Source organism: Tupaia chinensis, unplaced genomic scaffold, assembly GCF_000334495.1.
Source record: "Tupaia chinensis unplaced genomic scaffold, TupChi_1.0 Scaffold000180_1, whole genome shotgun sequence".
NCBI classification, from domain to species: Eukaryota; Metazoa; Chordata; class Mammalia; order Scandentia; family Tupaiidae; genus Tupaia; species Tupaia belangeri.
In genome coordinates, this window is record NW_006159655.1 from 586,297 (window position 1) to 611,356 (window position 25,060).

Consider the following 25,060-nt stretch of genomic DNA (forward strand, 5'->3'; position numbering starts at 1 on the left):
ATGACTTGTCCAGTTACTGGTTGTGGGCTGACTCAAGAAGAATCTGCTACAAATGTCTTGCTAAGTCATCGCCTGGGGTTCCATGGGAAAGAACAGGATGGTGGCTCAGAAACTGATGTTGTCCATGGAGGAGCTAACAACTGGAGTCTCTCAACTAACATACTCCTCATAGCTGTCAACCAGTCCGTTCTCAAAGAATGTTCTGAGAGGGACACCACTGTGTCTGCCAGCCAAAAGCCAGCCAGCCAGCCAGCCAGTCTCTCTCTCTCTCTTCTTCTCATAGAAGAAATAAATCAACAAACTTTGAGAAGATGAAGAAAGGAGGAGGAGGAAGAGGAGGAGAAGAAGGAAGGAGAGGAGCAGGAGAAGGAAGAAGCAGGGCTACTCTGTAGCCTAATGGTTAAGGGAGTAGGATCCCACATAGCTGACCACAGGCTGACTCCAAGTCCCAGTGGCTTAAAAAAACACATCAGTCACAATGTGCATGCATGCCCCAAATCCCAACAGGATGGACAAACGAAGAAGGGGTTGAGCCAGGACCATGCCCTAATGGGAGTAAGGGGGTCCTTTCTCCCTCTCCTCTCTCCGTCTATCAATCTCTGGTGAGGAAACATGCCCTCTGGCAATTACAAAAGAATAATAATGAAAAAGAAATAAAAGCTCACTTATAAATGTGCACCACACTACTCAGGCCTAATGGGGAGAAGGAGATGAAGAGGAAAACACGAAGTAAATAGAGCAGAGGGTTTTCTTCACTATCTTGTTTAGTGAGAGAGAATGTATTTCTTAATAAATGTACTAGAGGACAAAAGATACAATGCACTTACTTAGAACGCTTTTGCTCTGAGGAGCAGCCTTCTCTGTTACTGCCTTTCTACATTTCTGCTTGCTGCTAGGTAACCAAATGAGAGCATTAAGCAGGGAATGTTATATTTGCCTTAAATTATCCTGAAGAAAGGTGGTATATTGTGTGACATAAATATGCATATATTTTGAACGCGGAAAAATATTATTTTTACTATGATTTCATTTTGTATAGTTTGGTTTTAAAATCAATTGATAAACTATTTTTTTAAAACAATTTTCCAAAATCAAAAGGAGATTACTTCATTCAAAAATAGTCAACTCAAGAAAGTAAAGACAACCATCCTTAAACGTTAGCTGGCTCCCCTCTGTATTTTCCTTGTTGCATCTTGCTCCCTCACACCTCTCTCCTAGTAGGATATGTTGGTGGCTGAATAGCTCTTCCATGGTTTCAAACTCCTCAGACATTTCTATTGTTTTGTGTAATCACCCTTCGCTCCAAGAGAGCCATGCATTTGTTATGGGACCCAAAGCAGGCTACAATTGGCAAGTGATGGCAGATCCCATCTGCTGCTGACATTTCCAAACTATAATTGTCATCATAGCACTACTTCAGCTTCTCTCCACTCAATGCATTTCTAATTCCTTCTCTTTGTCCCTCGTTCTGCCTCCTCTTCTTCCAAGGGATTGTTTTCCCTTAATAACAGTATTAGAATTATCATCTGCAGTTTTCTCATGACCTGCACAGCAATATACATTTATCATTTATGAATTGAAACATCTCCAAAGACTGAATGGAACACTGAACATAATCCAGGTTTCACATCTGTACAGCGGGTTAGAAAATCCCATCCCCTTCTGTTCCTCCTGTTGGTATGAGCACAGCAGCCAGCCCTGCTGCTCTGCCAAGTGACACACTGACTTTGCTGATCATTTGACAGTTTACTGCCAATGCAAGAAATCCAGTCAAAGCTCCCGGAAGGTTTGAGCATTCATATAGGATTTTTGGAGGAGCAAGGGTATTTGTTATATGACCTCACCTGTCTTTAAGGTGACTGACAGTCCATAAAATTGAGTTGTCTCCATGAGCTGATTCATAATCCACCCCATGACTTTTGGTACAGTCAGATAAAGTTGTCAGCACATAGTAATTCACAAGTGCTGTCGCAAATACTTTGTAAGAGGCTATATAAAGAACCTTTCTTCCTAAGATCTCAAGGAACTGCTCAGAGGATCTGAAATATATCTTAACATTAGTATTCAAGTCAAATGTTACCTCTTCACTTGCAGGAGGACATAAAATACATTGGTGAAAATTTGAAACTCACTTCACAGCTATGATTCACATTATTACTGTTACAAATTGATGGTACCAGAAACTATAAATAGAAAATCCCCTTCCATACTATTCTTAGTCTCAATGTGCAGATTAAAAAATAAACTGAGACAACAAGCAATACTTTGTTATTGGTCCTCTTTCTTAAAAATCACTACTGAAGTTAGAAAGTCAATTTTTTTTTTTTGGAGAGGTTTTCACTATAGGGTGTGTGCGCTTGCCAGAGAGACAGAGAGAGAGACAGAGAAACAGAAAGTGAAAAATCACCACCCACGGGGGATGGCCACATGCAATCCCTTCTCCTCCATTCTCCTCTTGGGATCTTGGGCATGCACGCACATGCGCCTGGCGTGAGTTTAAGCCACCAGTTCCGGGACTCGAACCATAGTCAACTACATGGGAGTCCAGTGACATAGCCATTACGCTAACTGCTGGTCCCAGAAAGTCAATTTTTAAAAGTTGAGATTCAGCTAGTAGTTTGGAAATCTTTAGGAGCTATTCACTTTTCAAAAGTTAAATAGTTTTGTAATCCATTCTGAAATCATTCTCCATGAATACTTTATCTATTTATTGTTGATGGTACATGAAGACAATTAGAAGAATCCCCCCAAACTTGAAAGTAACAGAAATCAGATTGCAGTGAAGCAAGTAAAAGCACACATGAATAGGTGAGAACAAGCTTTAGGGTAGTTCCTCAGAGAGCAATTCGAACACTGTATAATTTGATGATCACAAGATTTGCAAACACCTACGTGCAGTCCAAGAAGACTGAATAAAATATCACAATGAATGGACTAGACTGTGCTTTAAGTTGGCAAACAGAAACGACCCATATGGTTGCAATTTATCTGAGAAAGACTCTAAGAACCAAATCGCAATGGAGAGCTAAGAAGCTAGATATGGAAAGCAAAAGAAATGAGAACTTGGTGGTTTTTATCCAACATTTGCCTGAGAAAAGAAACACTAAATTTAGAGAAAACAAACTACCCCTAGAGAGACAAATTAGCATAGCAATTAAGAGTGTCAGCTTTGGGTCCTGACCACCAGGTTTGAATCCAACCCCTGAAACTTGCCAACCCTATAACCCTAAGAGATTTACTTACACTCTAGTCTCTCTACTTTGTCATCTACTTAATGGAGAGGACTCCTCAGAAGAGACTGTCTCATGGAGTTGCTGGGAGGATTTATGAATTAATAGAAGCAAAGCATTTATAATGTGCTTGGCATGATGATTAGTAAATATTCCTGTATATTATTCTTTTTTTAGAATTATTTTATTTAACTTTATTTATGTTTTTAATTTGACCAGAGAGGGACAGAGTGAGAAAGAGAGAGAGAAAGGGAAAGTAAGAAAGCAAGCCACCAGGTCTGGGACCTGAACCACGGTCAGATATGTGGGAGTCCAGCACCCACAGCAACCATGCCAACTGCCAGCCCCACCACATATTATTCTAACTATGCTATGGCTCAGGGATGATTCAGTAGCCCTTCCACTGGCTGGTTGAAATCTTCAAATTATCCACCTCCTTTTTTCTTAACACCATGCTTATCAAACAACTCTTAAATTATTAATTTGGTCTACCAGGTATCCCGATGCTATAAAGAAGGAACCCTAAAGGAGGTTATGAATATTCCTCCTCATCATACTGTACTCCATTGTGAATTGGTTTATTGGCATTCTGCTTTGTATATGTCTCTCTTAGAAAAGGGATTAGCATAAAGCCTGCCCCTGTCTGCTCAACTCCTGGAGGCTGACAAAACAAGGTCTAGGCAGCTAGGACATTCATCAATATAACGCTACCCTGAAGGATCTTGAAGTGAGAATTTTACATCTTCACATCTAAAACCACTCAGACTGCCAAACTTGCTTTTTCCCACCTGCAATGTCAACTAAAGTATCTGTGTTCTAGAATGAATAGAACATTGCTTACCTATTGTTGTGAAATTATTTAATTATAATTTAACTTTGATGAGCTTGAACCCTAAAATTTAGCTTAATTTAAATCAAAATAGATGCTTTACATCTTTTGCATATAAATCAAACATAACTTGATTCATCATGCTAAATACAGGCACTTAGGGCTGATTTATCAATTAAGATAAAAATTTAAAAATTAATCCTAATTAGGCAAATTGAAGTAGAGTAGAAAAATGAAGATACAGTGGTAGAATCTTTCATTTTAAAGATATTGTATTCTTAAGAAGTCATCCTCAACAATTCCCTCCTCTTTTTCTATACTTAAGTATTTTTACAATGGTATTCCTTACAAAGTCCAGCAAATAGAAGTAAAATGATGTTTTCTTTATCAAAAGAATCAATCTTTCTAAAGTGAATTACATATTCTTTTCTAGCTTAGGTGAAGAAAAAGAAGTCTGCTAAACATAATTTAATTTTTTTGATAAATCAAGGACTGTCATCATGGACATTAATTATTGCACTGTGCACTCTGGGATTGTGATATATGGACTTGATTATATCTCCTCTGAATTTTTGCCGGTTACTGAGTTGTTTTATTTTTTCTTTCTCTTTTCCACTTCATGTCTGCTATTTACTATCTTCTTTTTACCCGCTGTTCATTTCATGTTTAATTTTCTTCTTAGCATTTATCTAGGGAAAGGAACATGATTTGGAGTCAATACATAAGTCCCTTTTTTCCAGAAATTACTTGTGAACCAAGCAAAGCAGCAAAAGTATAGATAAATTAATAATCAAATATCACTTTTAATATCTATATCACTGGTATTGACTTAGATTCTAGCAGCCATAAGATTCTTGAAACTGAACCCCAGAATATAGCAAATTTACCTATCAATACCAGACTCTGTTCTAGGCACTGACTTTGTGGAAGCATGCATGTGGGTGACAGTGAAGGCCAAAGTGCTTGCTTCCTGTAAGCAGTTAACTTGTAAAAGAAAAAGAGAAGATGTAGAAGTCCTGTTGCCAAATTAACTGACAAATTCTTGAATGAGAGGTATCGACAAACCAGGAATATAATCCCAGTAGATATCCTCATATTGTGCCAATTAACCACTAGAAAGGAAATTCTACCCCAAAAGAATCAAAGAGATAAAGATTAGAATCTCAACTCTACAAGAACCATGTGAGGATGACTTTAGGAAAATTAACAAACCTCACAAATCCTCAAATTCTTAGTCTTTAAATGAAATAAATAAATAAATAAATAAATAAACACCGTGCCCACTCCAATCAATTATTGCAATGCTTAAATTAAATAACATATGGCACAGTAAAGGCTCTCTAAAATTATAGTCTGAAAAAATTTTTTAAAATTTTAAAAATTAAAAAAAAAGGACCAGCAGTTAGTGTAATGGCTATGTCACTGGACTCCCACGTAGTCGACCGCGGTTCAAGTCCCAGACCCAGTGGCTTAAACTCACACTGGGCGCATGTGCATGCGTGGCCAATATCCCGAGAGGAGAATGGATTGCAGCGTGGGAAAGGGATTGCAGTGTGGCCATCCTCCCTGGGGGGTGATTTCTCGCTTTTTGTCACTCTGTCTCTCTCTGTCTGCCTGGCGAGCGCACGCGCCCTATAGCAAAAACCTCTCAAAAAAATTAAAAATAAAATAAAATTATAGTCTGTCCTCACTCTGTTTCCCTTCCTTCATTTATTTTTGCCTATTCCTTGGCTTTGGTACCAATGAGACATAACACAAGCAACCATTGCAAATTAAGGAGAGTGCATTTTTCTGCCAGTGATTTATCAGTCACTTATTGTCTTCTCTTCAACTCTTCTTAGCTTCAAGGTATTCAACATGTCTCACACTCAGAGACTTTACAGTCTTATGTTATTTGGAGACTGTTCACAACTTTGTAATTGCCAGACAGCTGGTAAGAGAGTTCCTCAGACATTCCTTTTTACATATAACGGTAGGCATTAATTAAAAGCCTGAGTTTACAAAAGTATAAAATACAGTCTCTACTTCTCTATGAGCTGGCAACTTAATTTAAAAACAACTGTCATAGTTATTTTAACCCCAAAATGTTTGTAGTGGGCAGCACAACTAGGGGAGCTAAATAAACTAGGTTAATAAAAATTACAACAGAAGTTTATTGTCACGCATCTAGAATGGAAGGATAAGTAAAGAATCTGAGTCCAACATTCAGGTTCAAAGAGTATGAGGGAATATCAATTTGAGAAAAGAAAAAATCGACAGACATTTATATTCATCTGGTAAAAATGCATGAAAAACAGTACCAATATTTTAGAATGACTGAATTTCCTAACATCAAGTGGATCATTAGAGCTGAAACGTGGTAACCTGAAGAAAACTCATAGAGTCTAAGAATGAGACAACAACCTTGCTAGAAGAGGCTAGCACCGTCTAGGTAACAAGGCCAAGTTCCTCAATAAGAGGACTGAGATTGAGCCAGCTTCCAAGATTCAAGGAAGTTATTAACCGGTTAGATTTATTGAAAATTAAATAAAAAATTAAATCACTTGAACACACCAGTCATATCTAGGGTAAGTTAGGTTCTAGATGAGTTTAATATCTGTCGGAAAAAATTAAGTTCAGTCAGAAATACTATCCATACACCCATAATATTTTTTCACTCATGTATGTATTCATTTGTTTACAAAGAAAATCTATTAAGTACCCACTGATAGACAAGAATGTCATTCATTTGTTCACAATGAAACTCTATTAAGTACCCACTGATAGACAAGAATGTTTTCTCCCCCACTCCTGGTTCTCATGAAGAGAAATTTTCCCAAAGCCTGTTCCTACATTGTTCCTTTTGATTCCCTTTATTCACCCCATCCCTAGGAAGTGGAGAATGACTTATCTTATTAATTAATTTGGGAAGAACAAATAGCTTAGCTTTCCAACTTTCATTTTGGGAGTGAGATTGGTAGACATTTACTTCTCACACATTGCTATGGCCTACAGTTTAGCCTCTAATTGCAATTAATGTTCATCTTTTATTTACTCTTCATTTCTCAACTTGGTAATAATTCTTAAAGGGAAGAGAGGTACTAAGTGCATGCTAAATGTTCCAAACTCTGTGATGGGCATTGACTACATGGTTTATCAACCCCATGGCTCTTCATGGGGTTTATAATCCAATGAATATGAGCTGCCATCTGAAAATCTGAAATTTTAACTAGTAGAGATAAGCATTCCTTGAAAAAGAATGCTGTGCACCACGGTCTCTCTGAATTTGTCAAGGCTCATTACGAAGATGAGAAAAATCAGTAAGATTTACTGGTAAATCAAGAGAAGAAGTTTCCTTACTTTCAACTCTCCTTTATTGAGTGGGTTAGGAGGCCAAAAGAACTTCTATCTTCATTCATGTCAATTTGTATACATTTTTTACCTTGAATACTCTCAAAAATGGCTTAATAATAGCAAATATGAGCCTCAAAGACATGAAATATCCCAGATCTGTCAAATGCAACCCTTCGTAGATTCTTCATGATTTGCCCATGATTTTTAGCTGTATATACATTCTCTACACACAGAAAATGTTTTCCCTCGAAACTGAGCTGACATCATTTTATCTCTTCTTGTTACTCTTTCTCTCATTCTGCCTGATCATGATCACGGTCTCTATGTATTCCTTCTCAGTCAGGAGCCCCTCAGGCTTCCATCTCCAAGGAGGGTTATGTAACTTTCTCTAGGTTTGGTTCAAGTCTTTCCTGATCAAAAGGTTCCCCTTAATTACTAGAAATTAGTGGAAATAATCAGTAGGCTCCCCTCAGTGGATTATATATTGGTTCTAAATTAACATATGTATATTGAAAAGAACTCAGATCTTTAAACTCAGACAAGTCTGAGTCCAAATACCAGCTCCTCACTTCTGATAGGTATAGTCATTTAATGCAATTTATTCTGCCTTCCTCTTGGTTTGACATCTTGTCCTGAAAACCACTTCTTCTAAATTCCCTTGCAAGTAAAGCTCAGGAAGTGCTTTAGGTTCTGCTAACATAAAGAACTCAAGAGAAATTCAAAAAACAGAAGGTGCTAGAAATCACTTCAGCAACTCCTACAATTTCTTGTTTGTTTGTTGAGAGGCACCCTCACAGGGTTTGAAGGCAGTAAATATGCAGCAGGTGATAACCATGATCTACCCCTAACCTCAGCCAGTCTGGGCATGCATGCACCTTGTGTTTTCAGAGAGGTCTCTAGACATGAACCCAGCACCTGCCCAGGGGGCTAGCCTTGCAGAGCATCGCCTTGTTAATGTACTGCTGTCTGGCCCCAGATCCTACTGTTTCTGCTAACATGCAGTCATATGGATTTGATTTTCCTAAAACAGCATTAGTAGAGGTCCCAGTGTTCAGTAACTAGTTTAGAAAGTGTTAAGAAGTCAGTTATCAAGGCATAGCAAACTCAGCTTGGTTCTGGGAACTGTGGTTCTGAAAACAGCATCTAAACCTTGGATCACAGCTAAGATGATGTAGTATTGTAGCAGCAATTGGCATGAAGCTTTGGGACTCCCAGTTGCCCAGCTGCAGCAGAGATAGAAGTTTCCTTGGCAGGCTAGTTCTGGAGTGGTGTTTAGAAGTTGCTCCTAGAGGTCAGGTGAGCAACTGCTGCTTTAGCTCTTCCCATAATTTCATAAGCATCTAGTTTCTTTATTTAAATTCCTTCCCACTTAAAATAGCTAATTTCTGTCCTCTGCAACTGTACACTAAAGAGTTGTTTTCTCTTTCTAAAATCTAGTTTCCTTGTATTAAGATAAATAAAATGATTCTTATCTTACAGGACAGAGTCAGTAAAAGTGAGGAAAGTTAAATAGACACCTTCCTATGAGCTAAGGCTTGAGCCAAAGGAAATATACTACATCCCAAAATGCAACCCCCAAGCTCACCTCACTTCTAGAAATCTTAATGTTTTCTTCAAAATTAAGAACTTTCTGGGACCAAGGGGGTGGTGCCATGGCAGCACAACTGTAACCACATGGTAAAAGTGTTGGGTTCCTGTCCCAGGATATCTTGTGGCATGCAGGATGTGCCCCCATCATCCCAGCTGGCTGAAGCAGGGGGAAAAAATGACAGATCAGGACCTTGTTTCAGGACTCACTCACTCACTCTCTCTCTCTCTCTCTCTCCTCTCTCTGAAGAAGAAGACGAAGAAGAAGAAGAGAAGAAAGAGGAAGAGGTTGTTTAAGAGTTCAATTAAGAACAGAGAACTTTCCACCATCCTGCAGACACCAAGCCTGGCACCACCACACTGGTACATGAAGCAGCAACCCAGGAGGCCTCACACTGGTGGCACCTCCAGAGAGAGGAAAAGAAGGTCATCACAGTGAAGTTTCTAGAAACAGTAAAATGGCTCAATGTAAGAAATGAATATGGGTTTTTTTGTTGGTTTTTGTTGTTTGTTTTTTTTTTTACATTTTATTGTATCACTGAAGATCTTAATTAATTTGAAAGCTTTCAATATCAAGCACAGTTGATATATGTACATATTTAAGAATGCATGTCTGACTTTAGGTGTAAACCTCAGTGAGCAAAGTGAACATACTATAAAGTAGCACCTCGCTGGGGCTATCTATATAGCTTACTGCAGTAATTGAATAGGTATTTAATAGGTGTTTTTAATGTATTTTTACATTTCAAAAAAAATTATAGTTCTAATAGATCCAAATCAAAAAAATGTTAAGAGTTATTTCCTTAGGACTTAAAACCAGGAAAAATGTTAGGATTCAGTTCAACTAGTAGGTAGATGAACCTCTCAACAGATCAAGAGAAGACTAAAATCCTTAAATATAGAAATCAAAGCATAGAAAAAAATCAGTAATGTTTCAGTCTAAAGTAAAAAATTCTATTTCACTAGTTCAGACTTGTATAATTAATTTCTCTTCTATTGAATTTGCAGTGTTACTATGGTCTGATCTTTCCATTTAAACTCTGGAAGTTAACATTCAACTCTGGATTTGTCCCTACCATTAGGCTGGACATTCTTTTGGTTGTTTCTTCTACTCTTTTTCTGCGTGTCCAGCTTTAGTTGTCCTGGTATAGCACTCCTTCCATCACTTTTTGGAGAGCTAGTCTGGTGCTGATAAATTCTTTCAGGTTTTGTTTAACTGAGAATGTTTTCGTCTTTTTTTTTCCCCCATATAAAAGATAATCTTGCTGGGTATAGTATTGTTGGTTGAAATTGTTTTTCACTTAACACTTTGAATATATTTTCCCATTCTTTCCTTGCTTACATTGTTTCTTATGAGAGGTTCAACATATATCTGATGAGATATCCTTTGAAAATAACTTGACATTTCTGTCTTGCCAATTTTAGCATCTTGTCTCAGTCTGTGGTTTTGGTCAATCTGGCTATGATGTGCCTTGGAGAAGATCTTCTTGGGTTGATTCTATGAGGGCTCCTTTTTATTTCTTGGGTATGGATATTTGAGTGCCTCTCTAGATTTGGAAAGTTTTCTTCCAGAACTTCATGGAATAAAATTATCAACACCCTTATTAGTTTCTTTACCTCCAGGGATACCGATGATCCGGGTGTGGCATTTAATGGTATCTAGTATAACTCATATGTTATTCTCATTTTTGGGAGTTATTTTATCAATCTTTTTGGTTAATTTTTCTAGGTCAGAGATTCTATCTTCGACATCCTGAGATTTGATCTTCTGCATGGTCTAATCTGCTTTTGATTTATTTATTTACTTATTTCATTTTACATTACCATAAGTTTTGACTTTCTGTATTACAGCCTTCATCTCTAACAATTCCATTTGATTCTTTTTTATGATGTGTATCTCCTCTTTCAGATCATGCAAGAACTTCCTCACCTCATGGAACTTGGTATCTCTTTTCTACTACATCTTCTGGAGTTTGTTGTCTTTATTCCCTTGCATCTCTTTTAGCTTTGTCATAATGAATATTTTAAATTCTTTATCTGACATTTCCATGAATTTTCTTGTATTCTTTGTGGACAAAGAGGAGTTATTCTTTTCCCTTAGAGGAGTGATGTTTTCTTGGTTTCTCATATTTCTTGTGCCTCTGCAGTGGTTTCTAGTCATCTGATGGATTATATGTTTTTTTCCCATTTTTTGAAGTTAAATCTGAGCAATCAGAGGAATGCAGCAGGAGGTGACCTGCAGTCTGTACCTAGTACCATGTTTATGCCTTTGCAAAACTGATTCAATGAAACCTGAGGATTAATCTGATCATAAAAGTATTCAGATATCTGGCTACTGAGCACCTCGACCTGTCTAGAAAATCAGTGTATGGAGTCTGAGCAGAAAAGTGAGAAAAGGTAAAAAGAAAAAGGAAAGGAATACGTGGGGGGAAAAAAGAGAGAAAAAAATAAGACAAAAACAATAAGAAAAGGAGAAGAAAAAAGTTGTTTTTGTCAAAAAATGAAAACTGCAGCGGCGCTAGCACACTGTGGAAAGGGGCTGCTTTTATCTGACATGTAGATGGTTTCTGGTTGGCTTATCCTATGGGAGCAGAGGGAAAGGTAAGAATTAGAAAGACAAAAGAGCTGCAAAGAGCTAAGTTTAAATTTAAAAAAAAAAAATACTAAAATAGAGAAAGATGGAAAGAGACAGAGAATGAGTAGGTGTTCTAACCTGGCTCCTGGCTAGACTAGGAAGCAGGAGGGTGAAGTCTGGGCAGACGGTCGTCAGTAGTTGAACTCCCTGAAAGGGGCCACTTTTAACTGAGATGTAGATGGCTGCTGACTGGCTTATCCTGGCTCCTGGCTAGACCGGGAGCAGGAGGGTGAAGTCTGGGCAAAGGGTCTTCGGTCAGAAACAAATATTGTTTTATGATCAGAAATGACACCAAAGAAGATGTATTTGTATACCAGACTGTCTTAAAGAATAACCCCAGGAAGTACCTTCACAGTGTAGGAGATGGAGAGACTGTGGAATATGATCTTCTTGAAGGAGAAAAAGGTGTGGATGTAGAGAATGTTACAGGCCCTTGTGGTTGCAGTTGAAGGCAATAAATATGCAACCGACAATAACCTTTACAGAAGCTATCTGCATTGTAGGAGTCCTCCACAATTAGCAGTAAAATTACTGAAATGGTGATAGTGGGGAAAAGAAGGTGGGGTCAGAGAAAGCTCCCAAAGGCCAGGCCCAACAACACTGCCCCTATAGTAGGCGGAGATCCCCTCCTTATCACACGTAGAGACCCTATGGGCATCTACCACAGCATTCCAACATTCTTAAGAGGGAGAAGTGATGAAGGGTGCTGACAACCAGGGTGCAGAACAAGGGAGACTGGTGAGGCAGAATATCTATCAGGGTTATAACCCATGATTTCTCAGGGAGCCTCCTCACCAAAGAAATGCTAGAAAGGATGGAAATAAAGAAAATAAGGAAAATTAAGGAAATGAGACCCAAGGTCAACAGTCACATCATCATCGGTACCTAACCAAGGAGATGAAACTCAAAGGCAACAGCCACTTTAACATCCATACCTCTGCAACTTCAATTACCTATACAGATGCCCATAAAACCCGAAACCACAACATGGCAAAGACATGAAAGCAGTGGATCCACTCACAGTTCATCTGCTCCCAAGGCTGAGCAGGGCAGGGTTGAGCAAATGCCAACTTGCCATCTCCACCATCTTCCAATTTAGTCATCCAACAAGAAATGAGCATAAAATTCTAACAACAAATAAACAAAAGATTGGAATTAAAGACCTTAAGTATTTGCTTTTGCCCATTGACCAGTTAACTATAACTATCTACATTATCTATGGAGCATAGATTTATTTATCATTTTTACCTAAACATGTCTCTTTCTGGTAATGACCAACATATGTTTTTAAAAGCCTGTTTTTTTCCTCAATATTCTTTTTTTAAAGATTTATTTATTTATTTACATTTGTTACTTTTAAAAAAAAAAATTGACCAGAGAGAGACAGAGAAAGGGAAAGCAAGAAACCAAGCCTCAGACCATGATCAGCCATGTGGGAGTCCAGCACCTTTAACCACCGAAGCACCTGGTGGACCCTCTCAATATTCTTTTAAAGGTTTTTTAAACTGTTTCATATCTGATCAGGTTGAGATTTTTAAGAACTTTATTTTTAATTTGTAGTAAAAGTTTACGACTTAATTTTTTTCTCAAAAAAGTCAACAAACTTCAAGCACCTATTAATAAAGTTCTTAAATAATTGTTAAAAAAGAAGAAGACATGGACCAGCAGTTAGCATAATGGCTATGTCGCTGGACTCCCATGTAGTCGACTGTGGTTTGCATCCCAGACCCAGTGACTTAAAACTCACGCCAGGCACATGTGTGTGCATGCCCAAGATCCAGAGACAAAAATAGAGGAGAAGGGATTGTGGCGTGGCCATCCCCCCGGGGGGTGATTTCTTGCTTTCTGTCTCTCTGTCTCTCTCTGTCTGGCGAGCACACGTGCCCTATAGCAAAAACCTTTCCAAAAAAAAAAAGAAGAAGAAAATGATGATGATGATGATGATGATGATGATGATGAAGAAGAAGAGCTTTTCCCTCATTAGCTCAGATCAACCAAACTGAAAGATCAACCTTTTTCCCAGGTAACTGACATGAAAGATTTTACCCTCTAATGAGAACAGCTGCCTCTTCAACCTGTCACCACAATACTCAGTATCATACAATGACCACAACAGTCTAACCTCCAGTAACAGAAAACTCATTTTCCTACTAAGTGTGTTACTCATCCTTATACTCAAGGACTGAGCCAAGTCAGTTAAGTGCTGGATTTGAATACATATTTTTAGCAATAGTTGAATGCACACACAAGTGAATCACCTACTAAAAGTTAGACTCAGCTATTTCCCTGTCTCTGTTGTAAGCACATACACCCTACAGCAGAAATCTCTCTAAAAAAAAGTTAGATTCTTCACATGATTGTTTGCTATTACTATTTGGCAAAAATTCTAGTAAATTATGTCCAGTTAAAGGTACATGTAATTAGTTTTTGAGTTATGTATTATAATTAAAGCTATATTGTTTTCTTTCTTTTGGACATTTGGTCTTTCGATACAAATATGATGATTTATCTCAGCCACAACAACATCCCAAATACAGGACAATTCTAGGGTGTTCAATAGTGCAGGTTTAGCTCATTCATAGTTCCTTGACGTAATAAAGAGATATTTTCAAGGAGTTTCTACATTAGGAGCCCTAATCAATACATATCATAATTCAGCTAACTTTATTAAATTGCCTTATATAATTCTTTGTCTACAACTTCTAAAATCCTAAGTCCTCCTCATGAAGATAATAAAGGACTGCTTCTGGGGAGAAACTGCAATTTCTAGATTGTAAGTATAACTATGCCTGAAAACCAGTGCTATAAATTTAAAATCACAAGTCCCAAGCAATCAAAACTTTATCTCATACATAGCACCACATTCTAATGAAATCATCACCTCTTATGTGCCTGGCATAGAGCAAAGTAGGAGGTTGATAGGAATTAATTTACAATACCTTAAACTAACTTCACGTGCCCATATTAGTATTCCGTTCCAGTAATCCTAAGAAATCTATTTTTGGTATGTGATTTAAAGAATATGAGGGACCAGCACTTAGCATAATGGCTATGTCGCTGGACTCCCACATAGTGGACCACGGTTCGAGTCCCAGATCCGGTGGCTTAAACTCACGCCAGGCGCATGTGTGTGCATGCTCCCCTGGGGAGTGATTTCTCGCTTTCTATCTCTCTGTCTCTCTCTGTCTGGCGAGCGCACGCGCCCTATAGCAAAAACCTCTCCAAAAAAAAAGAATATGATACACTAAATTACAGGAAAATATATTCATGGTAGGTAGAAAAGACTGATTATAAAGCAAAAGGATTTTTTTTATTTATACATATTATTTAAATATGTCAAAATAGTCTAGAGGTGCTATACACCAGACTGGTAGTAGCAGTTATCTCTGAATAATAGGAAGGTTTTTTTTTTTCATTTTCTCTTTGTGGTTATAAGTATCTCTAAATATTCTAAAATGACCATATATAAGACTATACTGATTTTTTAAAGATATAGATATGAAGAGTACACTTAATTTTTATTTGTCTCTCCTGTCTGATTTTTCTAAGCACTCAATTGCTAATTGCCACATTATTAATTCCCACACACACCATAACTCCACTGCAGGGATGCCTTGGTTATAATGAACACCATTTCTAATCATCTGTGGATAAATTTTGAAAATTCAGGTCATCTTAAAGACCTATCTGCATACAACATAAGCAGATTTTTGTTTTGTTTTTTTGTTTGTTTGTGAGAGATTTTTGCTATAGGGCATATGCACTCACCAGAGAGACAGAGAAACAGAAAGCAAGAACTCACCCCTCCCCCCAGGTGGGATGGCCTCACCACAATCCCTTCTCCTCCATTCTCCTCTCGGGATTTTGGGTACGCAAACATGCACCCAGCCTTAGTTTCAAGCCTTCAGGTGCATGACTCTAACAGCGGTTGAGCATGTGGGAATCCAGCTACATAACCATGATGCCATCTTCTGGTCCCTTTTGTTTTGTTTTGTTTTGTTTTGTTTAGAGAGATTTTTACTATGAGGATGTGCACTCACCATAGACACAGAGACAGAAAGTGAGAAATCACCCCCGAGGAGGGATGGCCATGCTACAATCCCTTTTCTTCCATTCTCCTCTTGTAATTTTGGACACACACATATATGCACCTGACATGAGTTTCAAGCTGTGGATCTGGGACTCAAAATGCAGTCAGCTATGTGGGAATTCAGTGCCTTAACCACTATGCCATCTGCTCATCCCAGAGCAATGTTGTTGTTGTTGTTGTTTTAATATCTTCCTGAGCTTGGGGAATCTCTTCTGAGCCCAATGAACTAAGGCATTCTCAAGCATTTCGCTTAAAAATTACACCTGTAAGTAAATACGGGGCCAGCCAGTAGCAGGGTGATTGGAGTAGCTGGCTCCCACATGGCCAGCTATGCAGTTTGAGTCCCAGACCCAAATTTGTAGCTTGAAAAACACGCAGGTATGTGTGTGTGCATGCCCATAAAACCCTGAAAGGAGAATGGAGAAGGTATTGTGGTGTGGCCATCCCCACCCTGGGAGGAGGGGGTTCTTTCTCACTTGTTTTCTCTCTATCTCCAGTAAGCACATGCACACTATGGCAAACTAAAAAAAAAAAAAAAAAAAAGGGAAGAAGAAAATACATAAAGCTCTCCATGATTGGGCTGAAATTAGTACACAAACAGCTAGATATGATCATTAAAAATAATGGCCCAGGCCGGCGGGTGGCGTGATGGTTAAGGGCTCTGGACTCCCACATGGCTAACCACAGTTCATGTCCCAAACCTGGTGGTTTGCTTTCGCAGTTTCCCTCTCTCTTATTCTGTCTGTCTCTGGTCAAATTGAAAGAAGACAAAAAGAAGAAAAAAAGAAAAAGGAAGGAAGAAAATTGGTTAGTTAAAATAATTCTTAAAAAAATAAGAAGATAAATAATAATAATAATAAGATAGTGGCCCAGTTGCAGTAGCACACACTAGACTGCTGCTCCACAACGGAGGCCATATAGGAGGGCCAGGTTCAACTCCTGGCCCACCCTAAAACCAATCACGGTGGCACATGTCTAATAGCCCCAGCTCCTCAGGGGGCTGAGGCAAGAGGATCATGACGCAGTAAGACCCTGTCTAAAACATTCTGCACATATATACGACTGCCCTGAAAGGAAATAATGAAGCAACTTGAAGACCTGGTATATGTCATGTACCAAATCATTTCCTGCATACATGCAAACTAACTCAATGAGGACAAATAATTGCAATTTCTTCCAAACTCACCCATGATAAACCAAAAGTCACTATCTAAAATTAAACTGTTCTCACCTTTTGACTCGTCCTTCCACTGCTTTATGAAGACGGCATGATTTACAGTGTTTCTCTGTGTAAAATGATTTGGGGCCAGGCGGTGACACAGTGATAATGCAACTGGATTTACATGGGAAGGGTCCTGGGTTCACATCTAGAGACCTGCCAGACTATGCAGGGAGCATCCCTGTGCCTGTGATTCAGGCCAATTGAGCCCAGAGGCAGACTGCAGCATGGAGAGCCTATTGTAGGTACCTCTCACTCTCAGAAGAAATAAAACATTTTTCAAATAACCATTTAATTGAAATCTTCAAGGGCAAACATCACAATGACCTTGAGGGTTATATTAGTGCAGGTAGCCTCTTTTCCCTTGCATCACTTTATCTTCTTTTGTAAATGTTAATATGAGCTAATGAAAAGCTGCAGGGTGATGAATTCAGAATCACGGCATCCTGCTTTCAGCCACCAGCTGCCTCCTCGGGTAGTCCCTTTCCCGCTAGCATCTGCTCCCTCCATTGTAAATAAGTAGACTGTACTAGACACTCATTACATTTTCTTTCAATTCTAAAATGATCAGAATCAAAGAAATATCTTCAGACTATTTTTTTAAGGTTTTCGCCTTAGGGCACATGCATCTGCCAGAGAGAGAGAGACAGAGACAGTGAGAGGGAATGTGAGAAATCATCCCTGCAGAGAGATGGCAATACCACAATCCCTTCTCTTTCATTCTTCACCTGGGACCTTGGGCACGCATGCCCTGTGATATTCAAGCGGCTGGGTTCATGACTCAAACCTCAGTTGGCCATGTGGGAGTCTAGCAACGTAACCCCATGCCATCTGCTGGCCTCAGACTATTCTTAGTTCCTACATATGACACCTTTATATGTCGTTTTTCTAAAAATGAAAAGCCTTTGTAGCACTCTAGGAACCAGTTCTAAGTACGATACCTTACTTACCCCTCACCACACCCTCAGGGAGGTAAAACACCTCTAAAGAATCCCTGGGCAGAGAAAATAGAGAAGGCTGGCCGGGCATTGACCCACACACTGAAGACCGAGTGAGCTGAAGTTCTTGGACTCATCTAGCCAAGTGCTTGCAGTCCAATAATAAGCTTGTGATGAGCTTGTGAACAGCACAGCCAGTTCAGCATAATACCCATCCTGTTCGGCTCAGAAGTTTCTTTTAAAATAAACTAGTCCAACTGCCTCCCTTTACAGATAAGAATCCAGAGGTCTAGCGTCTCCTGTAAACAAATTCAAAGCACTGTCTCTTTCAATCCGTGTGCTTTCTTTCCTCAATCAACTGTGCCCTTCTAGAATGAATAATTTCCTCTAGAGACCAGGGAAATAGATGGAGTAAATTCCACTGAATCCCTCTGTAAATGGTGTGTAGTTTATCTGTTTGTCAGGTCTTTTCTTTTAAAGGTCACTCTCCCACAGTAAGAAACTTTCTGATGTTCTTGTTAGAAGTAAACTGAGTTGTTTGGAGAATGAGGAAGATAGGAAATTCTTCATGGGTGCTTTTTCTTTGGAGCTTTTTCTAGTTTTTGATATGTTATGTATGTAGATACAAATTGATCACAAAACTGAAAATTATGAAATGTGTGATAAAATCAATATAACCTATAATAAATTATAAGTAATATTCTATATATCAGCATTTTGTTCTATGTAATATGCTTGTCCTGTGGATAATGTTGTAGATTTTTACCTAATCAGAATCAGTTCCAAGATTGCATACTTAACCTATTAATTTTTTTTTTAAATGCTGTGATGTAGAATATAATATTGAAATACGTAGAATTATAAATCCAACAAGGCTGACCTAAATTTCACTTCATAGAATTCAGGTACCCTTGATTAGTAGTATATTTCCCTCTAATAGGATCCCATAGCTATTCTTTTGAGCAAAGAAAGTTATTTTTTCATGTCTCCCTTGGTGAGGCAATGTAACTGTTCCAATTTTCTGAGCACTTGACAGAAACTATTAAACTATTACAGATATTGATAAACCCTTCTATTAAATACTGGCAAACAAAATGAAACATAGTTCACACTTTTTCCTTTGTCATATGGACAGTGATTCTAAAGCTAAAAAACATGACTTTGAAGGGGGGAGGCTAGTGGAATGGTGGTTAAGGCAGCTGGATCCAGCATGGCTGCCTGTGTGCTTTTAGTTCTGGACCTGGCAACTAATTTCAAAGGCACTTCCGTGTGTGTGTGTGTGTGTGTGTGTGTGTGTGTGTGTGTGTGATGTCTGAAATCCCAAAAGGCAAAATGGAGAGGGGATTGTGGCATGACCATTCCTGAAGGGAGGTGCTTTTTTCTCTCTTTCTTTCCCTCTCTCTCTCTCTCTCTCTCTCTCTCTCTCTGTCCCATGAGTACATGTGCCCTATGGCAAATTAAGAATAAAATAAAATAAACAAACATGGTTTTCCAAATAATTAATGAACTAGGTTGAGTAATTTAGTTTTTACTATGGAGTAGAAGGCTAAAGAGGAGATTTTTTTTAGAAAGTCCCCTAGAAATCATAAGACAATCTTCTACATGATACCATAGTATAAGGATTCCAACTTCTGGAAGCAACAGGGAGAAATGAGTTTTCCTAATAACTATTACTGTAAAATTATTCTTCCGGAGCAAGGATTTCAAGAGGCAAATATTTCAGACCTTGACAACCCATGGCAATTTTTTTTTGTTGTCTTTTAAGGGAGGATCATGTTAGGATTGGCTTAGGCATAAGATATTCATTTGGTTGCATTTGATTCAATTCTGCTATCAAAGTGTCTAAAGATTTGGATTGATTGTTCTTCAGTCCTAATTTTCTGTCTAGACACGCCTAAATGGCAGACAGCAAGAGGCTCTGTAAATATCAGTCGTATCTGCAGCCTTGGGCCACACGTCTGTCATTTCTATCACTTACACAGAGAGCATGTCAAACTCACAGCCTCCCTCAGCCCTGAACAACTTTAGTTGAATGAAGTAGCTTCGTTCAGTCCTATGTCGATAATAACCAAATCTGAAGGGTTTTTAGCAACCTCCCTTCTGAAAATGTTTCTGGAGAAGGTGAGATGAGAAATTAGTCAAGTGTCTGGAATTTGAGATCCTACAGAAGGGACAACCTCTACCCTCTAATATCTTCTAGTCCCCTGGGCATATCTAGGTCATAAAACTAGACTGTAACTAAAACTGTTTGGCTGGGGCCCCAGCAACCTGTCCATGACAAACACTTTTCCCTGCTCTGGTCTTTCAGTGAATAGTTGGTGTCTCGCTTCATCACAGGTGCATTATCCTTTATCCAGAATTGTACTCCAACATGTCTCTCAGTGTTGGGTGGTTTCTTGCTTCTCTGGTCATCGCCTTCCAAGTAAACTAATATTATTGTATAATCAGCATTACGATGTATTGAACAAAATGGTATAATTGCTGCATCAGGCAAAATGACAAGGCTAACCTGCACATTTTCTAGCCATCAATTAATGAACAGAATTCCCCAGCTCTAGCAGTGTTCTTTTTGTGTTGACTGGAATAAAATCTGCACCAGCCAACCCACCCCCAATACACTAGTCATAGAAAGAGGATTTATTGCTCTTCTCATAAGAATAATAATACTGTACGTTGTTCTTCCTTTTTTGGAATGCTTTCTTTAAAAAAAATTTTTGTTCCTCATTTGTCTCCTCCATCTCTTTTGCTGTTCAATGGCAGCCACAAAAATTTAAGGTTTTCTCTATTCGGCAAGACGCGGTAGCAATGGGAGCTGACCCATGCCTTTGATTCTTATTGCCATCTTCCCTCTAGCCCTTCTAACTCTCAAAACTCACTCTATAAATTGAGCAGGGCATGACAGAGAAATAGAGGTCTACATAACATGTTCATTAAACGCAGTGTTTATACACCCACTGTGTAAACATGATGTATAGTTCCCCAGCTCTGAGGCAGCTGCATGATGGAGATGTATATTCACCTACAGCTTCAGCTTTATGAACTGTATTCCTTGGAGATCCCAGCAGCTCCAATAACTAGGTACACAGTCAATAATTACTTTCATCTTTCTCCTTTTATTTACTCTTTAAGAGATTCATTAAGATGAAGAATGACAGCATTGCTTTGCTAAGCCATTTTGATTGCTTTCCTAATTCATTCATCATGACCTTTGGAACTGTTAGTTTGGTTTTTGCCTTCCAGTCATTCAGAACCTTTTTTTTTATTATTATTAAAACTAGGTTCTGCATTCTCACTGGTTATTTCCAGATGGGCCTTTTTGCCAGCACACTATTTAAAAGAAGTGACATATGGTAAGGGTTTTTGATATAAAAGCACACATGGTCACTCAGATTCACTAGGTGTGCTTAAAATTGGTATTGAATAAAAATTATAGCGTCATAAAACTATAGCCTCAAGGACCTCCAAAAAGGGAGCACTTAGGGAAGAAGGAAAGGGGAGTAGGAATTCATGTGGGCAGCATGTATCACAAGCCAAGCGCAGAGCTTGTGCTAGTGTGTACAGCGTGTCACTGAATTCTCACAGCAGTCCTGCAAAGTAGGTAATGCTGCACCTATTTCAGAGGTAAAGAAATTGTGGCTCAAGAAGAATAACGACTTGTTCCAGGCCATATGGTAAGTACTCGGTTCAGACTAACTACACTTAGTGACTGGTGCCTTGTTTCGTAAACCTTTCTGCTCCTTCTCCATTCTAAGTACCTGAGGATCTACCACATGTCAGATAGCGACGTCATTTGTATGCGATAAAAACACAAGTCCACACCACTTTCATTTCTCTCTGTCCTTAGCTTTCTTCAGAAGAGACCTGCCAGCTCCCTCTTACTCCTTTACAGAAAACCAATTTTAGGGAGGCTAACTGCATAGAGAACTCACTTTATTTTGTGGCTGCCTTAAAGCAGAATTCCAATAATCAAAATATAGCTCATTCACACTCTCGGAAAGACACTGCCAAGAAAATGAAACACAAGCCACAGACTGGAAGAAAATATTTAAACAAGGTAGATCTAATAAAAGACTATTATCCAAACTATGTGAAGAACTCTTAGCATGTGACAATAAGTAGCGAGCTTGTGACTTGATCCCACATGGCCAACCACACAGTTCAAGTCCTGGACCCAGCAGCTTGGGAAATACGTGTGCATGTGTGTGCATGCCCAAAATCACAAAAGAAGGGAGAAATGGAGGAGAAGGGATTGTGGCATGACTACTCTCTGGGTGGGGAGAGGAGAAACAGGAGATGCTTTCTCATTTTCTCTCTCTCTCTCTCTCTCTCTTTCTCTCTCTCTAGTGAACACATCCACTCTTTGACAGTTTTTTGTTTCCGTTATTTTTTATTGTGACAATAAGAAATAAGAACAAATGATTCAAGAGTGGACAAAAGCCCTGAAAAGATGCATCACCAAAGAACATATACAATGGCAAAAAATACATGAAAAGATGCTCAAAGTCATAGGTCATCAGGAAAATGAAAATTAAAATAATGAGATATTACCACATACCAAAATCAAAACAGCCAAAGTTCAAACACTGACAATAGCAAATGCTGATGAAGATATGGGTAAACAGGAACTCTCATTCATCCTGGTGGGAATGTAAAATGACACAATCTCTTTGGAAGACTGCTCGGCATTATTTTTTTTTTGAGAGATTTTTGTTATAGGCCATGTGCTCTCACCAGATAAACAGAGAGAGACAGACAGAAAGAGGAGAGAAATCACCTCCCAAGGGGGGTGATCATGCTGTAGTCCCTTCTCCATTCTTCTTTCAGGATTTTGGACATGCAGCATATAAGTTTCAAGCCACTGGTTCTGGGACTCAAACCATGGTTCATGTGAGAGTCCAGCACCTTAACTACTATGCCACCTGCTGACCCCAAGGAGTATTCCTTAAAGAAAAACAACCATATGTGTGACTGGACCTCTGGTCCTCAATCAAGATCCACTGCATAGAACACTCCAGGAAATTCAGAAACATAAATACATTAAAACAGAAAATCTGGGGCTGGCCCTGTAGCCCAGTGCTTAAGGGAGCTCAGTCCCACATGGCCCATTGTGCTTCAAATCCCAGCCCTGGTAGCTTGAAATACACACCAAGTACATGTGCATGTGTACCCAAAGTCCCAACAGGATGGGAAATGAGGGGATTGTGACAGACATGTCCATGTCCCATTGAGGGGGGTGCTTTTACTCTCCCCTCTGTCTGGCCAGTGCACATACCCTCTGGCAAATAAAAATACACAACAGAAGATTTCAAAAAGCAAAATATGCACTCTATGGCTGAAACTTAAAGATTAGAGGATACAGAAACATGGAAAGTGATTATGGATACTGAATACAGTGTGGGAAGAGGGGGGGAGAAAAGTCTAAAGAAAGACATTAAGGAGAAAAATAGAGGCAAGACATTTATAGGACACAGAAATGGATTATTATCTGTTGATAGTGTGTATAGTATAACCAACTTGACTGGTGTGAAGTGTATTCATGTTGGAAAATTCATTTTACAAGTTAAGCAATGTATAGTAATTGACTGTATAAAAGAAATCAAAATAAATATTTATATTTTTTAGAATTATTATTTGTATTTAACTTTATTTTATTTATTTTAATTCAACCAGAGAGTGACAGAGCGAGAGAGAGAAAGAGAGGGAAAGTGAGAAATCAAGCCGCCCGGTCTGGGCCTTGAACCACAGTCAGCTATGTGGGAGTCTAGTACCCTTAACTACCAGACCAGCTGGCCCCAAAATAAAATATATTTTTTAAAAAAGAAAAATATGCTATAAGTGTACTGAAAATGTAAGAGATGGATATAACATAACTGTGTAATTCACAAAGTATTAATATTCAGAATATACAAGGGGATTTCAAAAAGTTCTCTGAAAAACTAAACCATGAGTGCATTGATATGTAATAAATATGAAATCCTTGCAGTTTTTGAATATGAATTTTCTATAAACTTCTTTAAGATCCTGCATGTAAATCAATTAGAAATATATAATCAACCCAATTAAAAAAAAAAAAAAAAACAGGTAAAGAATACAAATAAGGGGACCAGCAGATGGTATAATGGTTACGTCACTGGACTCCCATGTAGTCAGTCAACATAGATCAAGTCCTGGGCTCAGAGGCTTAAAACTCACACTGGGCACATGTATGTATGTATGAGCCCAAATATCCCAAGAAGAGAATGAAGGACAAAGGATTGCAGTGTGGCCATCCCCCTGGGGGGTGATTTCTCAGTTTCTGTCTCTGTCTCTCTTTGTCTCTCTGGTGAGCACACATGTTCTATAGCAAAATCTCTGTAAAAAAGAAAAGAACATAAATAGGAAACTTCATCTTAGAAACTTAAAGTTTCCCATTCTACAAGATAGCAGGTAAAAAAGCTATGAAGCATGATAGTAAGAAGAAACCTGAAGCCAAGAAGGCAAATGCCAGTAGCAAATTAAAAAGGGTGAACCCAAGGCTAAAAGGCTCAAGAAGGGGAAGCCCCAATTACAGCCAAAACCCAATCCTAATCCGTGGTATCACATATTCTTGATCTGCCCTGTATTCCAGGTATGCCATATACAAGAGGAAGTACTCGGCCACTAAATCCAGGATTGAAAAGAAAAAGGAGACGGTCCTTACCACTGTCACAAATACAGTTGGTGGGGACAAGCATGGTGATACGTGGCTGGTTAAACTTCACAAAGTGCCTACGTACTATCCTACAGTGCCTTGAAAGCTGTTGAGTCATGGCAAAAATACCCTTCAGTCAGCATGTGAGAAAGCTGCGAGCTAGCATCATTCCCAGGACCATTCAGATCATTCTTACTGGACACCACAAAGGCAAGAGAGTGGTTTTCCTGAAGCAGCTGAGCAGTGGCTTGCTATGTATGACTGGACCTTTGGTCCTCAAATAAGTTCCACCACGTAGAACACTCTAGAAATTTGTCATCGCCATGTCCATGAAAATTGATATTAGCAAAGTAAGAATCCCAGAGCACCTTACTGATACTTACTTCAAGAAAAAGAAGCTGCAGAAACCCAGACACCAGAAGATGAGATCTTCAACAAAGAGAAGGAAAAATATGAGATTACAGAGCAGCGCAAGTCCAATCAGAACGCTGTGGACTTGCAAATTATACCAAAAATCAAAGCTGTTCCT

General features: G+C 38.8%; 1 pseudogene; it reads left to right on the forward strand.

Annotated features, from left to right (window-relative positions):
* On the forward strand, positions 1-25,060 carry LOC102480945 (60S ribosomal protein L6 pseudogene; annotated as a pseudogene).